The following is a 6484-nucleotide window of genomic DNA, read 5'->3' as shown; positions in this document are numbered from 1 at the left end:
AATAACCACAGTCCTGCTGCTATAATAATAATAATAATAATAATAATATATCAATAACCACAGTCCTGTTGCTATAATAATAATAACATGTCAATAACCACAGTGCTGCTGCTATAATAATAATATATGAATAACCACGGTCCTGCTGCTATAATAATAACATATCAATAACCACAGTCCTGCTACTATAAAAATAACATATCAATAACTACAGTCCTGCTGCCATAATAATAACATATCAATAACTACAGTCCTGCTGCCATAATAATAACATATCAATAACCGCAGTCCTGGTGTTATAATAATAACAACATATCAATAACCGCAGTCCTGCTGCTATAATAATAACATATCAATAACCACAGTCCTGCTACTATAAAAATAACATATCAATAACTACAGTCCTGCTGCTATAATAATAACATATCAATAACTACAGTCCTGCTACTATAATAATAACAACATATTAATAACCACAGTCCTGCTGCTATAATAACAACATATCAATAACCACAGTCCTGCTGCTATAATAATAACATATCAATAACCACAGTCTTGCTACTATAATATTAACATATCAATAACCACAGTCCTGCTGCTATAATAACAACATATCAATAACCACAGTCCTGCTGCTATAATAATAATAACATATCAATAACCACAGTCCTGCTGGTATAATAACAACATATCAATAACCACAGTCCTGCTGCTATAATAATAACATATCAATAACCACAGTCCTGCTGTAATAATAACATATCAATAACCACAGTCCTGCTGCTATAATAATAACATATGAATAACCACAGTCCTGCTATAATAACATATGAATAACCACAGTCCTGCTACTATAATAATAACATATCAATAACCACAGTCCTGCTACTATAAAAATAACATATCAATAACTACAGTCCTGCTGCCATAATAATAACATATCAATAACTACAGTCCTGCTACTATAATAATAACAACATATTAATAACCACAGTCCTGCTGCTATAATAACAACATATCAATAACCACAGTCCTGCTGCTATAATAATAACATATCAATAACCACAGTCTTGCTTCTATAATATTAACATATCAATAACCACAGTCCTGCTGCTATAATAACAACATATCAATAACCACAGTCCTGCTGCTATAATAATAATAACATATCAATAACCACAGTCCTGCTGGTATAATAACAACATATCAATAACCACAGTCCTGCTGCTATAATAATAACATATCAATAACCACAGTCCTGCTGTAATAATAACATATCAATAACCACAGTCCTGCTGCTATAATAATAACATATGAATAACCACAGTCCTGCTATAATAACATATGAATAACCACAGTCCTGCTACTATAATAATAACATGTCAATAACCACAGTGCTGCTGCTATAATAATAATATATGAATAACCACGGTCCTGCTGCTATAATAATAACATATCAATAACCACAGTCCTGCTACTATAAAAATAACATATCAATAACTACAGTCCTGCTGCCATAATAATAACATATCAATAACTACAGTCCTGCTGCCATAATAATAACATATCAATAACCGCAGTCCTGGTGTTATAATAATAACAACATATCAATAACTACAGTCCTGCTGCTATAATAATAACATATCAATAACTACAGTCCTGCTGCTATAATAATAACATATCAATAACCACAGTCTTGCTACTATAATATTAACATATCAATAACCACAGTCCTGCTGCTATAATAACAACATATCAATAACCACAGTCCTGCTGCTATAATAATAATAACATATCAATAACCACAGTCCTGCTGGTATAATAACAACATATCAATAACCACAGTCCTGCTGCTATAATAATAACATATCAATAACCACAGTCCTGCTGTAATAATAACATATGAATAACCACAGTCCTGCTGCTATAATAATAACATATGAATAACCACAGTCCTGCTATAATAACATATGAATAACCACAGTCCTGCTACTATAATAATAACATATCAATAACCACAGTCCTGCTGCTATAATATTAACATATCAATAACAACAGTCCTGCTGCTATAATAATAACATATGAATAACCACAGTCCTGCTGCTATTATAATAACATATGAATAACCGCAGTCCTGGTGCTATAATAATGACATATGAATAACTACAGTCCTGCTGCTATAATAATAACATATCAATAACCACAGTCCTGCTGCTATAATAATAATAATAATAATAATAATAATATATCAATAACCACAGTCCTGTTGCTATAATAATAATAACATGTCAATAACCACAGTGCTGCTGCTATAATAATAATATATGAATAACCACGGTCCTGCTGCTATAATAATAACATATCAATAACCACAGTCCTGCTACTATAAAAATAACATATCAATAACTACAGTCCTGCTGCCATAATAATAACATATCAATAACTACAGTCCTGCTGCCATAATAATAACATATCAATAACCGCAGTCCTGGTGTTATAATAATAACAACATATCAATAACCGCAGTCCTGCTGCTATAATAATAACATATCAATAACCACAGTCCTGCTACTATAAAAATAACATATCAATAACTACAGTCCTGCTGCTATAATAATAACATATCAATAACTACAGTCCTGCTACTATAATAATAACAACATATTAATAACCACAGTCCTGCTGCTATAATAACAACATATCAATAACCACAGTCCTGCTGCTATAATAATAACATATCAATAACCACAGTCTTGCTACTATAATATTAACATATCAATAACCACAGTCCTGCTGCTATAATAACAACATATCAATAACCACAGTCCTGCTGCTATAATAATAATAACATATCAATAACCACAGTCCTGCTGGTATAATAACAACATATCAATAACCACAGTCCTGCTGCTATAATAATAACATATCAATAACCACAGTCCTGCTGTAATAATAACATATCAATAACCACAGTCCTGCTGCTATAATAATAACATATGAATAACCACAGTCCTGCTATAATAACATATGAATAACCACAGTCCTGCTACTATAATAATAACATATCAATAACCACAGTCCTGCTGCTATAATAATAACATATCAATAACCACAGTCCTGCTGCTATAATAACATATCAATAACCACAGTCCTGTACAATAGCCTCACTCCCATTATAGTATATATAATGTGAGCATATATAATATCCACATTATAAATACAAGGTAACAATAAATGTAGTTTTTTTACCCTCACATTGTCCAATAGAAGTACTCGGATCCATCCGTCACCTCTTAAATTAGAAGATTAAAAGCGGAGTGGGTTTAAGCCCTGATTTCCTGGTTTTTGTCACTTGAAATCGTCATCAATAATGGATCAGAACCTCTGCAGAAGTTCAGCAGAAGACAAACACAGTCTTACTTTTGTTTCTGTCCTCATACATGTTTTTCCCCTCAGCTGCAAACTATCATCTTCTCATCAGGTTCCTCTCGATCTGCTCCGGATTCAACAACTTCTTCGCGCTGCAGCCGCGATCACCCGACTCTGCTGCTGCTGCCCATCAATTATTGGTTCATCGGTTCAGGTCCAGTCGGCAAGAAACAACCAAAAACTGAAACCAAGTGAAAAAATCCAGGGACACAAATCCGAAGAGGCAAATTGTGCTTCTTTTTTCAGCGCCGGGTCACTAATCTGAGTCTCTCCCTTCATCTATCTGTCATCTCCCTCTCTCTCTCTCTTCCACTATCTCCCCCCTCTCTCCAATCGCAGATTAAACAGGAAAAATCTGAGTGTGTTAAAGGGGAGGTCATCTGAGGAATTAAAGGCGCAGAGCATAAAACCCACTGATATTACAGCAATAAAACTGTCAATATTTGATCATTGATTTACCTCCCGTAAAGTATTTAAATTCACTATAATTCCAATCAATATGAACAAAGATTGAATAAAGTGAAGAAACGTGGAAAAGCTGTTACCAACAGCCTCAATGGCAACATTTTGCGTGATTATATTGACTGAAAGAGCTGTGACCAAATCTTACTCACATTGTAGCTGAAATAAATCCAATACAAGCTCTCCTGAGAACCATTAAAAGTGTAGATTTTTCAGCAGAAACCTTTCACAGAGTCTAATGAGTATGCCTTTCATTCCCAAGTGTTCCAGAAATGGTTCAATTAAACCTGGATCAGCACCGACACACAGTCTGACCGGTGGATCGATTTAAAGGTGGGACAGAGGTGTCGTCACTGGCAACCAGAGCATGTGTGAAGCAACAAAGAGAAACAAGCACCTGACATGGATGTGCAAACTGAAAACTCTTCTTGTTTGTCTCTTTTTCTTGTTCAATTCGCTCATTTTTGTTTCAGAAACCAGGTTCGTGGAACTTGAGCACCTGCGCTGCTCCCTGGTGGCCGTTTTAAGCATTGCGCTTAATTCTCCTTGAAGTATGAGGAAAGAAAAACCTCGAGTCTCCTTTTTTCCCTTCTTCTTCTTCTTCTTGTGAGAGGTGCGTGAGTGGAAGATGGAGAGCGAGAGATCATGCAAAAGCACTTTTTCTATTTGTTCTCATCTTTTTCTCTCTCAGTTTTGTTGGATGTTGTTCATTAGATTTTCATATTAGTGTTTAGAGTGTGTGTGTGAGTGCGTGCATGGGTGTGTGTGGTGGCCAAGCGCATGCGGGAAACAGGGAGTGAAAGTGGATCCGTCCCCCCACCCAAAGGCAAAGGGAGGCTACCCTCTCATCCACCTCTCACCATTGGCAACTCCAGAGTGGTAGAGAGTCCAACCCCTCTCAAGAAGACTGGTTCCAGAGCCCTTGCTGTGCCTCAAGGTGAGGCCGACTATGTCTAGTCAGAACTTCTCAACCTTCTCAAGCGCACCGGCTCAGGCTCCTTTCCCACCAGAGAGGTGACATTCCATGTCCCTAGAGCCAGTCTATGCAGCCGGGGATCAGACCGCCAAGTTCCCTGCCTTTGGCCGCTACCCAACACACAATGCACCCGACCCCCTTGGCCCATCCTGCAGGTGGAGAGCCTACGGGAAGGGGGTCATGAACTGAACCCCAGAAGGCAGGAACACACGACTGAATTAGGTGAAGCAGTAATTAGTCTTTATTGTCGGCCTGGCAGGTGAAATCCACAAAGAGGATGGAGCAGGCTGAGCGAGCCAAGCGGAGTGAATACGAGGCCGGAGAATCAGAATAATCAAGCCTACAAAGCAAGAAAGGGAGTTTTGGAGCCAAACACACAGGATAGAATAACAACAATCAGCAAGGATGCAACCAGTGTTTTAAAGCAGGAAGCAGGTGAGATGATGATCCAGAGATAAGTCGCAGGTGTGTCATTTGTATGATGGGAATGAACCGGGAAGAAGCCCCGCCCAGCCTCGAAATAGACAAACAGGGAAAAAGAGGGAGAGGGAAAACACTCGGGAAAACTCCGAACAACAACAGGATCATGGTGGTGGCGGCTCAAGAGGGGTACATTTTTAGATTTGAATGCATCTGGATGTTGGCTTCCAGCTCCCATTCGGATATTTCCTCCTCTTATTTTGGTTTTCCATGATTGAAATATTAAAATATATTAAAATCTGTGGCTGAAATGAAGATCTGAACACAGGACGACAGCGTTGATAACCTGCTGGAAGGTTAATGAAATCTTGGAGGGTCTGCTATTGAAACGCTGACCTCCAGAGGTCTCTAAAGCACACAAACACACACACACACACACACACACACACACACACACACACAAACAGGGCTTGGTTAGCTGCTGAAGAGGTGATGTTTCATTTCATCAGAAAGTCAAGAGGGACATGAACTCCTCCTTTCAGCTCTCACCGAGGTCCTGGCATTCTCTGGTTCTGGACCAGGTTTTAATCCTGGATCAGACTCGCTCCTCCTCTGTTTTAGCCACATTGAGCCTTTGAGCTCCTCTTTCTCACCCTCCTTTGTATCCCTCTCTCCTCTGTGTTAGGACAGAAGCTGCTGCTTTGATTAGATTAGCATGTCCTTGAGCCAAACACTCCATCCCAAAATCCCACTGGTCCCTGAATGCATCAGGGTGTGATGCTGCTGCTGCTGCTGCTGCTGCCGCTCATTTGTGGGCTCGAGCCAGATGATCAACCAGTAGTTTGTGGTTCTTCGTCTTCATCCAGGAACCAGATCAAGCAAACACAGAAGTACCTTTCCAACTGTGTCCATGTGTCTGTGTGTGTGCACATGTATGTATAAAAAGCTGTTCCTCTAATCAGAGATAGTAGGATACAGGGCTTCACGGGTGTGTGCCAGCGCGCGTGCGCGCGGTTAAGCTTCTATATTAAGCTGTTCATAATCCTACCACAGAGAGGATTTTCTTCATTCTCTCTTTTTTTCTCAGATGTTTATTTTTTTCCTGTCAAATGAAGCAGAAGCCAAAAATTAAAGCACAATATTTTTTCTCTACATGGTTTTCCCTCCATCTTTGCTTTATGATGATAAAACACAGAC

Source organism: Takifugu rubripes, chromosome 3, assembly GCF_901000725.2.
Source record: "Takifugu rubripes chromosome 3, fTakRub1.2, whole genome shotgun sequence".
NCBI classification, from domain to species: Eukaryota; Metazoa; Chordata; class Actinopteri; order Tetraodontiformes; family Tetraodontidae; genus Takifugu; species Takifugu rubripes.
This window is presented reverse-complemented; position numbering follows the sequence as displayed.